A 12523-nucleotide genomic window follows, 5' to 3' on the forward strand; every position below is an offset into this window, starting at 1 on the left:
ACTTATATACTTATTAATTTAACTTATACGTCTTAGTGTCTTTCATATGATGAATAATTTATTAAATAATTCTAATCAAATAGTTCTACAGTTGCGTAATTCGAGTAAATTTGAAAGTTTTAAATTTTTTATCTTTTGTTCCCACATATTATGGAAACACAAATTGTATTATTTTAATTTTTTTGTTCGAATCAAACTCAAGAACGCAAACACCAGTAATAGGTATTTTTTATTGTTTTTCGTTCCATGCAAATGTCATTCCTACATAAAACGTGTCCAAAATAAATGTACTGACGTTATTATATTTGAGTTTTATTAATATACCAGAGCACATATTTTTGGAACACAAAATGTTTAAATCTTAAATCACTAAATTTTATTGAAACCCATTATTAATATACATATGTACATATATATTTTACATTTTTAAATAAGCTACATAGATATGATTTTGAACAAGGTTATGTACTCGCATTTTTACAGTTGTTGAAATGTCAATGTGTAGCATTGTTATATGTTTTGTTGGTTTATGTAAATCTAACATTGTTTTTAACCTTAATTTAAAATATATTTATTTCTCTATAAATTATTTTTTAACTTTAAAAATAAAATCTTGTCGTTCTTTATTATTATACATTGTATAATAATATATTATATCCATGGTATTTCAATATTTTGTATGAATATTTAAAAATAATCATTACTTTGAAAACAATGTTCTTAGGTAATTAATTAAATTGTATTCTTTTATTATTTCGTGTTATTAAAATTAAATAAAAATAAACGTTCTAAACGTTAGAATTTTTCAAATGTTTTATCCAAATAGTTCTCCATAAAAATAAATACTACATAGGTAATCTATAATAACATTCATTAAAATGTAAAAATTATCTTTATAATTTTAGTTTTTTCTCAAATTCGTTAAAAATACCAATATTATTAATATATATCAAGTAGCAAAGGACTAAATTCATTATAAATCATATTGATGTAAAAACTAAAGTTCTCTGATTTATATTGTAAATTGTTTCTTTAATTTAGCAACAACATTTTCCCCGGATACATTTTTATTTTTGTGATGACTGGAGCGATCTTGTTCCATCTTCTTCAACATAAACTTGTACTTTATTCAGGGTGGTCTATTTACTATTAGTAATTCTAGGACAAATTCCAAATAGTTCAAGAAAATACATGTATACAATCATTTATCACGTGTATTATAAATTATAATATTATTTGGAACTGTTTATGTTACAATAAATGTACCAGTATAGTAATTACAATATATAACATTTTATATAAAAGAAATATTATAGTTATTCATTTAATTATTAAAATATTAACATGCTAATATATAGGTCCGAGTATAAATACAACGCAAGTATTTAAATTACATAGGTACCTAATCCTAATATTTGTATATTTACTAGATAAATAATCACACCAGTGTTATTTTACACTGAAAATCAATGAATGAATTAATGAATGAATAAATGAATAATTAATTAGTTGGCTTGTGTCGCTTGTGATGTAATTGGTTAGATTTATGTAAGCGATTTTTACCTGAACATGACTTACACACTATACGTGTACCTATATACGCTTAACACTCAGTATTTGCAACGTTTTAAAATTTAAAGGAAAAATGTAATAAACCATCATAAGTAGGTACCGATGAATTTGCTCAGCACTTCTTCGGTACCCACTTATGGTTTATTACATTTTACCTTTAAATTTTAAAACGTTGACATATTTTAACTTATGCAAAAAAAAGATCTGAAATATTGCATTTTTAAATCCAAAAGACTTTTTGAATAATTTAAATATTTTAAAATAATGTGTATCGCAATCAGTGTACTGTATACAATTACAATATACACTGGCATAGCTATAGTTTTATCAAATATAATAGATATAGGCATACAATATTGACTATATTGACTTGGTTTATTTGTCGCTCATAGGCAGATAGTATGGTCATATAATGTGGTCTTGTAGGTAATATACGTTCATTAAAATATTTTCTGTGTCAACATCTTATTTTAACTGCAGTAATACCTATATTTAATTACCGATTCATTTTTTTTTATTACTTACCTATTTTGCAATAGCATTAAGTATTAAGCATCTGAATAGATTTACTTGTTTATAGCAATCTATTAATTTTTGTCGAGTACCTCCGCAAGGAAATGAAATCACGATAATAGAAACAACAGAAATGAGAAATAATAATAGGTTTATTAAAACATATGACATATTATAACGAGGTAAACAAAAGAATTAAGATATTATAAGTGTCAATAGCGTGGTCATTCGTGGTTTAAACCAGTCCATATTAATTATAATATTATTAAAAGTTATTAAAATACCAAAGCAATAACGATTTTGATGGCACCCTTGGAAATTAAAATTTAAGCGTAGTCATATCGTGGAGTAGGGTTGATGGTATTGAAATCGGATACCGGTGTTATGGTATCGCAGAAAAAACGTCAACCCATATAGTATACGGTATCAATTCGGTATTGAACGGTATGTCGGTAGACTGTTCAAGCGGTATTAGAACAATTACCGGTATACCATGGTTGAAATATACAAGGTTAATGCATATATACCCCTTCTCAATCAAATATTTGATGATAAAAACAAAAATGGCAGCCTAAAGGGATCCAATAATAATCAAGTATGTATGCGCGGAATTTTGAATTTGTTAGTTTTGTCAGCGTATTTTTATATCCCTTTACGTAGCCATTTTGTTTCTGATGGTAACAATCAGAGTCGATATGCAATAACCTGTATATTTCAACCATTGGTATACCGAAACAACCGTCAACACTATCGTGGAGTAGGTGTAGTATAAATATATAATGGTGGCAGAGAGGTACACATTTTACGTTTCGTTGTACTTTCATACATTTGAGTGAGGTACCAAATACAAGTTTGTGTGGACAATACAGAATATTATGTATTGTTCATACATAGGTACATAGGTACATTAATATATTTTATTAGGGTGCCCCAATCAATTATAGATTTTAATAATGTAGATATTTGTTTATAAAAATATGTATTATATAATATACACACCTATAGGTACGCACTATTATATAGGTATAAAACTATAAAGTAGTGTTCTTATTGAATCTCTGTTCGCTCCGCCGACGTGGTTGGTGATGGGGTAATGGAATAATATGTGTAGTATTGTGTACATAAAGTGTGTGACAGAGAGATAGAGAGAGAGAGAGAGAGAGATAGAGAGCGATCGAGCGGGAGAGAATTGGTAGTCACACGGTCATCGTTTCTCGTTTCCGCCGTTCCTACAGGCAACATCAAAAATAGAAAAGCTCGTACGGCGGTCGCCGTCGTCGTCGTCGTCGTCGTAGTTTGTATATTATGCATCATGTACGACCCGTAACGGAGCGCGAGGAGAAGAGTGTTCACGAAACGATGTCATGACGCCTGTGCGCTAATTGCTTGTCGTTTTCCATTGGGGGAAAAAACACTATAATAATAACAATATATGTAAATATTATACAGAGGTACACCTCTATACTATTTTCTCACGGATCGCACACAATATTGTTATTTATTGTATCACAGTCGAACGCTGCACGTCTACAGGTAAAACACACTGGTACCTACCTTTAGCAACGTGTGCAATATTATCGACGTAGTGTGTCGTAATGCTGTATAGTCGATCTATACGTTTTATTATTGAGACCATCTACCGATAACAACTACCGATGAACCTACCTAGTATATAATAATATAATATGTTGAAACATTCAAACTTCTCCCAATACCTTCGTCGTTCACGATGACGGTGCAGTCGACGGAAACATGACAGCAGCAGTATCCAAATTATTTTCCAATGACGTTTTCGTTGATATACGGGCACGGAGAGTGAAAGAAAAGCCGATCGGCGTCGACGACGGTTTGCTATAATATGCACCAGGGACGTGGACAACGACGACGACGACGACGTCGGTTTACCCGTTTGACGTTTTCGAGACGAAATAATATATTATTTAAGTGCCGCGAGCTAGTGCGTGCGTGTTTTTGGGCACCGCGCACATAAATGCGGTGCATTAACCTCGTCGGAGATGGTCGCGAAAATGCAAGTAACACGCGTTCTGTTAATATGGGATATTATTATATTATTACACTAATAAGTTTCGTAAATCACTTAAGGGTACAGTGACATTTGTTGTCTCTATCTTACAAACGCGTAACATAGCAACTTTTACGCTCAGCAGAACAAATTATATCTCCGTTAGTTTAAAAATTAGAGAGAATTGAGCTCTTATAAAATTTAAAGGTGAGATTATTATCTAGACAATGACATAGGCTTTTTATTATATTTAAATTTTAAACCCAGTTGTTTGTATTTTAAAATTGTAAACCGTTTGTACATCTTAAAATACTCATAACTCTCTTTAAAATTAAAATATAATAAAAAGCTTATGTCATTGTCCCGATAATAATCTCACCTTTAAATTCTATAAGAGGTCAATTTCCTTTAGCTCTTAAACTAACGGAGATAAACGTGTTCTTCTGAGCGTAAAATTTGTTATGTTACGCACTTTTAAGACGGAGACAACAAATTTCATTGTAACGTCCCTAAGCACTGTATTTCTACACAACCGTGCCGTTTTCACTTGCATAAGCTTTCTGTAGAATAATTTTTAACCACAATAATCTGAACTTTGTTTTTTTTTCAATATTACTACTTATTACGTAGAGGCCTACGGAACTATTACCACTATTTATTAGTATCTATACCTTTCGTGATTGGGATGAATCGTTCGATAACGGCTAAACGGTCATATTTTCCTTGCAACACTCAGAAATACTCGCGATTACGTGACATTAGATTTTGTTCAGACACGAATTTAACGTGAAAAAGTAAGTGCCTTAAACGCACAATATGACGTTTACGTAAATGTGACGTAATTTTGATGTGGATTTTGCTGTTTTACTCGTTTTAGATGGTTTACATGAATCATAATTTGTTGCTCACGATTCGAACCATTAAGCCATTTTAGCTATTTTGAACTTGGGAATTTGCGAGTTGTAGAATACAGTTTATTCGATATCCGTTGTAAATATTTATTTTATAGCGTCTTTTTATACGGATTACTCTACCACATTGCTACTTATTATTTATTGGTTGTTAAACGTATGAAACGTGTTCACTGTACAAATAATATAGTTGTTTATAAATATTTGTAAAATCATAAAATATCTATCATAATAAATAAAAATAACTGTAAAATTAAATATCTAGGTAAAAACTAAAAAAGTATAAAAATATGAAAACTTTATATTTATAGATCGTAGCTTCATTTATACATTTATAACAGAACGCACTAATTTTCTTGGTAAAATATTGTTATTAATTATTTTCCAGTAAAATAATTTTGAAAAAATCTGGGGAAGTCGTTCTGTTGTAGGTATTGTAAGTATAGAGTCATTGAGTAGGTTACTGCAGTATTTACATGTAATGGATGCGCTAAATTTAAATAAATCATATAACTAATATAAATGTATACCAAAAACGATTTAGTTTATAGCTGAGACAGACTATCACCCTAATACCTATATTTTATTATATATTTATATTGTAATTAGTAATTCATTTTATATTAGGTTAATAGTAGTTAATACCAATGTAGGTTGGACTAATTTTTGTCAAAAACAAATCACATAATTTAATATTATACAGACAGTAATTATTATACTATTATTTATCACTAGATGTAATTAAAAATACATAAAGATATACAGGTTGATTTTTAAGCATGCTCACCACCATTTTTATATTTATTAATAGGTACTTTTATTCAAATTCTATTTTTTAGCATTTTTAAGTAGGTATAACGAAATAATATAATAAAATATTTTCAATTTCCTGATAATTTTTGTATTACTTAAGGAGTGTTCTGTGGTGATACAAACTTCTATTTTTTAAATTAGAATCACTCTTTTTAATGTAAATTATTTAGTGGGGATTTTCTTGAAGATTTTGATGTAAGTATCTGTATCTTATAAGTAGTTTCTGAGTTATTTAAATGTTTTTACTAATGATAATAATATTTAGATATGATTTTGCAAAAATATATATGCGACGTAATACCTATTATATGTGGTAGTCATTATACTAAGATAATTTTTACAAATTATTAATTACATTTATATATCAATAGTACATATCAATAGGTAGTAAAATTTTCAAATTATCTAATTATCTAAACACCCATATCGACTTAACCCATTATAATACAAAAAGTCATATAACTCAAAAACTACTCGTTAAATTTTGATTTAGACACATCAACATTCTCAAAAAAAATATCTGCTGAATAATTAAAAGTGAAAAAGGGGGTTCTTATTTAAAAAACAGAAGTTTGTATTGTCACAGGATCATCCTTAATCCCTAAGTGGTACAAAAAAATCTCGAGTATTCGAAAATATGGTATTCAAGTGTATTTACAAATTCCATAAATCAGAATTTGAATGGGTGTATGTAATATGTATAATCTAAGCAAATAGAATGAGCATGCTTAAAAAATGATCATGTTTAATAATGGTATAAAACAAATAATATATAATAGTCAATACCGGTGTATTATATACTAGTGAGGTTTGTGGTATAAACATTAAACAGCATACAATATTTATCTAAATATTTAAAAAATGGCATCGTGTAATGATTTTGGATCGTGAATAACCGTGAATAAACATATAGGTACGCAGTAACGAAAAAATCGTTAGAAGAAAAATCAGATCTTCAAAACGTTAATAATAAACAAAAAAATAATAAACTAATACCATTAAACATAATATATCATTAATCATAATAATTAATGATTAAAAGTAAACAATAAACGTAACATAAAAAATAGCAAATACTTAACGTTATTCGAAATAACGTTTGTGCTTTTTTTTTTTACGTTGAAGTTAACATTACTATTATTTTTAAATCTTGTAGTCTATATAAGTATGAATATAAGTAATTTATATTTTTGAAATACTTTATCCCTGTTTGGTTTATAAATATTGAATTTAATAGAATATTGTTTATTTCTGTAATTAAAATTTCAATAAGATACAAAACTGCAAGTGGTTTGGTGTACCTACCTACCAACTAAATACTTATATATCATTAACATTATTACGCCATTTATAGTTGTATTATTGTTAAAAATATTCCTTTTTAATACAATTTATTATTTCATCTTTCATTCATGCCATAGTATATAAGCAATATTTGACATCTAGACTAACGTTAACTTGCCTGTTATAACTACTTATTAAAAATCCTAGGATGATTGAAAATAACCTATCCTGGACAACAAATTCTACTAATTTGATAGTTCTTGCGGCAAAGTGTGGGTAATTACTTATCTAAATCAAAAATTACAATATAATTTATATAAAAAAAATTGTATATCGTTTGAAAGTACAATAACGATAAACATTAAAATTGTATAACGTTTAAATATCCAAAAACGATAGACTTATTTTAAATTTAAGCCCTGGGAAAAATCGTTATTAAAGTTTGAATTTCAATGTCGTCAGAATTCAAATTTTAATCGCTCATAAAAATGTATGTGGCTATAAGCTAAACATTTTTTTTTCTAGTATAAAAACTTATGACAAATATTGTGTTACATTTTAAAACATTAGGTTGGTTTTTTCATCTGGCTAACATAAAAAAGTTTAATGGAATTGTAAATACAAATTGTGTGGCCGTGGGGAAACTTTGCCATTTTACTCAGCTGATGTAAAATACTAAAATGTACCTATATACTTATTAATCAAAAGCTAATTTTCAATATTTCATACTTGTACATTTACAATTTTGAATATTAATTTTGTCGATGATAATTCAGATTGTTACCAAGCAATTAAATAAAAACAAAAACACCACTATAAAAATATTAAAATGTAATAACAATTTCCCAAGTTAGAGCTAGTTATTTTTTTGAATTTCTAAGAATAATAGTTATGTTACCTATGCATACGGCATTAGCAAAATACATTTCGCATGTTAATTATTACAATCACGCTGATTTTTCGGCTAAAATTAAAAATAATAATTAGCTCTAACTTGTGCGATTTTCATTAAATTTTAATATTTTTTTTTTGAACTGTTTTAAAAAATACGATCAATAAAATGGCTATTTTGGAAATTTAAAAAATTTATTGCCTAAAAAATTTTTTTGATAATTTTTGAATTTTTGAAAAAAAAATCGAATATTATGCTATTCAATAAGAATTCCCATACTTATTACTGTAAAAAATTGCATTTAAATATATTGATTTTCCACGGAGATACTAAGAGTGATACGGGACTTCTGGGATACACTGTATATTATAATTCATTATCTATCCTTAACTATTTAAAATTCCGATTTTACGTTTGTACTAAGACTTTAATTTATTTTTGAATTATTTTTTGTCAATATTACCATCTGAATTTTTTAGACTCTTCAATATTGATTCAGTTTTTGAATAAATTGACGATACTGTGAAGCTTATAAAGTTTAATTATTAATTTGGGTCGTCGGTTATATACTTATATCAGTCGAAAAATGTTAAAAATTGCTGAATAAGTTCGTTGAGAACTCTTATGGCAGCTGTTTTACTTGCTTTGGAGTGGATTTTCTTATATATATATATATTTTTTAAGTTGTATAGGTACCTATCGTTGATTTTTTTACACTTGGACTCTACGACGCGTATTAATCATTTTTTTTACATTTCCATCAGTTTTTTTTTATCTTTTAAATAACGTCTTTCTTGAATATTCGAATGCAGCTTCAACTGTTTCAATTAAGTTCATCTGAAGAAAAATAGTTTTCGTTAAATTAGAATGCCACTTTGAATTTTTCGAAACATATATTAATATATTATATATAGATAGTAGATACCTATTATAGACGTATAGTATAGGTACCTAAATACATTTTCCAAGGAAATAGTTTGTTTGATGTTTGACACAAACTCATAATATTCTTTTAACATACAACTTTTCACTTAGCCATAAAACCTTATTTTTTCGCTACATATACAGCCAGCCCCTATTTTTTTTTATAAAATTTGCATTACTTATTTTTTTTAACATTGAGATTATATGTTATAGGCTGTTTTTGTTTCTCACACTTCTCTTTGTATACTATTTCTTAAGCATTATAGTGAGAAAAAATTGCAGGTTGTAGTTAGTACTTGCTTTATTTTTATTTTATATAGGGAAGCACTAGTTGGTTGTATATATTTAATATTATTTAGAGTATTTATAAAGTTATCAGTCAAACTATCGTACGTTATGATATACTGTAGGACAATGCTAACGGATAATTATTATTCAAACCCTGTACACCGTATAGGAATCGGTGGTACATTGCATAAAAACGACAAGCTCAAACCGTATATTTTTGTAACCACATGATGTGTGGTGCGTAAATTAGTCGGTACTCCCGACGGGTGTCGTGGAAGGAGTAGTAGAATCCTCCAACTACAAACACACACACACATCCTGATACATACACAACAGGTGTGTTGGGAGAAAACGGCATCACCCTCCAACCGTGACCACCTACACCACTACTACCACACCACCATTCGACGGATATAGTCCTTGAATGGATGATTTTCCGACTTTTATCCGAATCGTGTCCATAGCAACGAGACCGACGAAATAGCAAACTACGTATATAATAATAATAATAATAATATATATATATATATATATATATATATAATAATGTTGTGTGTGTAGCGCGCGTGTATAATAGTAATAATAATAATGTTACATAGCCCGTCAGAGTCTCTCGTCATGTCGCGCGTGTATTAAACGTGACGTAAGCCGCGCGTGCTCGAGTCTGCCCGCTTGTCTACAGCTCGCCACCCGTCCGTCGGCGCGGGCGTACGTATTATATACACTCTCGGCACCAGCGTCGGCGATACTGCAGGTGGTACAGTCGACGTCGTCAGACCACTCGCGATTATTTGCGCTTTTATAATAATACCAATAGTAATAATATTATAATAATACAATATATTGTATAATACATTTATTGGCAAGAGATTTTCACGGCAGCGGCGGCGGCGTTGGTTGCCTCGAACACGAGGGGTGTGTAATCGCGTTGAGCTTTTGTCGGTTTTTTTTCGCATTTCATATTTTACGCGCACATCCATCGCCGGTTAATTTTCGTTTTCCTCCGGCCCCTCCAACTGATACCGCAGTACCGCGGTACCGGTACACTATAAATAGGTAGGTATAGCGTATAATATTCACAAAATCCGGATGTCGCTCGACCACGTTCCGATGGAATATCATTATGGTCAGTCCCCGATGACGACGAAGTGTCTAATATGAAGTGTAATGACTGCGAACGCCGTTCACGGAGATGACGACGACGATCGGTCACTAAAAGAAAACGCAGCAACAGCCGCGCAACAACTATTGGCCGCCGTCAAAGTCGCCACACCGGTAAGAGCCGTTGTCTTCGGGTGGTACTTTCGATGGTTTTTTTTAGACGTTTAGAAGGAGGAGGAGGAGTAGGAGGATAAGGATGAAAGTTTGAAAACAATCAAGAAGTGTATCCGCGTGACCGTCTGATTATTATTTTACGAGATTAATTTTAATTTCGTTTCCAGCAATAATACCACGAAGGCGTGTGTAGTGTTTTTTTTCAAATCAGGCGCAACATACATTTTTATTAGATTTTTACCTGGTTACTTCTTCTTTTTTTAACAGAAATATAAATTGTATTCATCATATAAATTTCATGTACACGAATAAAATATTAAAATTTCCTGCGTTAAAAAATGAAAAATGAAATTAAAGTTTTAATTCGAAGAAAACTAAATTACTTTTTAAAACATTTCTCGAAAAAAATAAAATACGTGGACGTATTTGGAAAACACATTTTTGATAGATAGACGTAATAAATAGTAAAAAAAAAATTAGAAATTAAAATTCTTCCCAGTAGGCTACAACTCAACCATAAATCCACGCTTTCGTAAATATTTGTATATGATAATATAAACAATACGAATTGTGCAATTAAAAAAATTAATTCCAAAAACGGAAATGTACAAATATTTTATTAAACATAGTAGTACCCTACGGCAGTTCCTACCTATAATATTATATTAGATACATATTACGTACCTCACATCTTAATTAATATTTATTTTATTGTTTTTCTCTTAGTGATATAATTTAAAGGTATTTGTTCACAATAAGAACTTATTAAGTGTTAACAATTTTTTGATTGTTCAAATGTTCAAGTAGTCTTAAGAGGATGTCAGCGCACTATTTGTTTTATTTCTCTTGTCCACGCGCAACATAGACAAAACGCATTTACCAACGCAGAATCATTTTTTCTATGTTTTTAAGTACTCTTAGAGTAAAATATATTAAGTAATCTTAGACAAAGAAGATAGAGAGTAATATTTTTGAGGAAATGACATTAAGATTTTACATTTTATTATTATTTTACTTTGTACATATTCGACTTTCAAAATAAACAAAAAAATGTTGTAAATTTAAATATTGTTTTGAGACAATATTTAGACAAATAAATATTTCATTCCCTCATTCCCTCTATCTTTTTTGTAAAGTGTGATTTTACTCTAAGATTACTTAAAAACAAAGAAAAAATGAATCTGCGTAAATGCGTTTTGTCAATGTTGCGTATGGGCCAGAGAGAGAAAACAAATAGTGCGCTGACGTATGATATCCTCTTAACAATATTAAAGACTCATATAATATGGGAAAAGAGGCTGGGATGCCGTAAAGAGTCACAAGTGTTTCATCAATTATTTTTTAAATAATATTTTTAACTGTTGTATTAATTTAAATTATTTGTCATAATATATACCTACTGTGAATAAATTAATGTATATAATATCAGTTTGAAAAATCTGCAATCGGTTTACGTTAAATTAATTTTATTAAGCTTTGAGTTAAATATATGTTTATAAATACCACTCTAAAATATTTTTAAAAATGTATTATTAACTATTATAATTTATAAAATCACAGGTGTCCGGTATAGATTTTTGTTCATATTTCTAATGGTACATTTTTAGATATTATTATATTATTTAAGCGTGTTATAAGCGTGTGATCAGTAAAACAGTGCAATGTTTAGTAGATACACAAAATTATAAACGTATCGATATTCCAACACGAAATATTGGTGTTTTACACTTTTACGGTTACATAATTAAGTATTAACCATGGATAATGGTTGAGCAAAAGTACTATATTGGATGTCTCTTTCGGATAGAAAACATGTTTTCTCTACAACCCTGGCGGGGCGCTATTTCCGTTCTGGGAAACGCGTATGTAGTTTGTGTACCTATTTATAAAATAACATCTTTCGCGGGATGTCACCCCCTCACGTCGTTATAACTTTACCCGGTAATGAAGGGGGGTCGGGGTGTGGTTCATTGGCTCCTATATAGTATGACATCTCCGGACTTACGTCATCACGAAATGAGCAAACCA

At 29.4% G+C, this 12523-nt stretch overlaps 1 protein-coding gene across 1 annotated transcript in view; it reads left to right on the plus strand.

The window, feature by feature from the left end:
* The window catches only part of LOC100159361 (rho guanine nucleotide exchange factor 17), a 78798-nt gene that overhangs the window by 26771 nt on the left and 39504 nt on the right, over positions 1-12523 (plus strand). The gene's annotated exons all lie outside the window — the stretch shown is intronic.

Source organism: Acyrthosiphon pisum, chromosome A2, assembly GCF_005508785.2.
Source record: "Acyrthosiphon pisum isolate AL4f chromosome A2, pea_aphid_22Mar2018_4r6ur, whole genome shotgun sequence".
NCBI lineage: Eukaryota > Metazoa > Arthropoda > Insecta > Hemiptera > Aphididae > Acyrthosiphon > Acyrthosiphon pisum.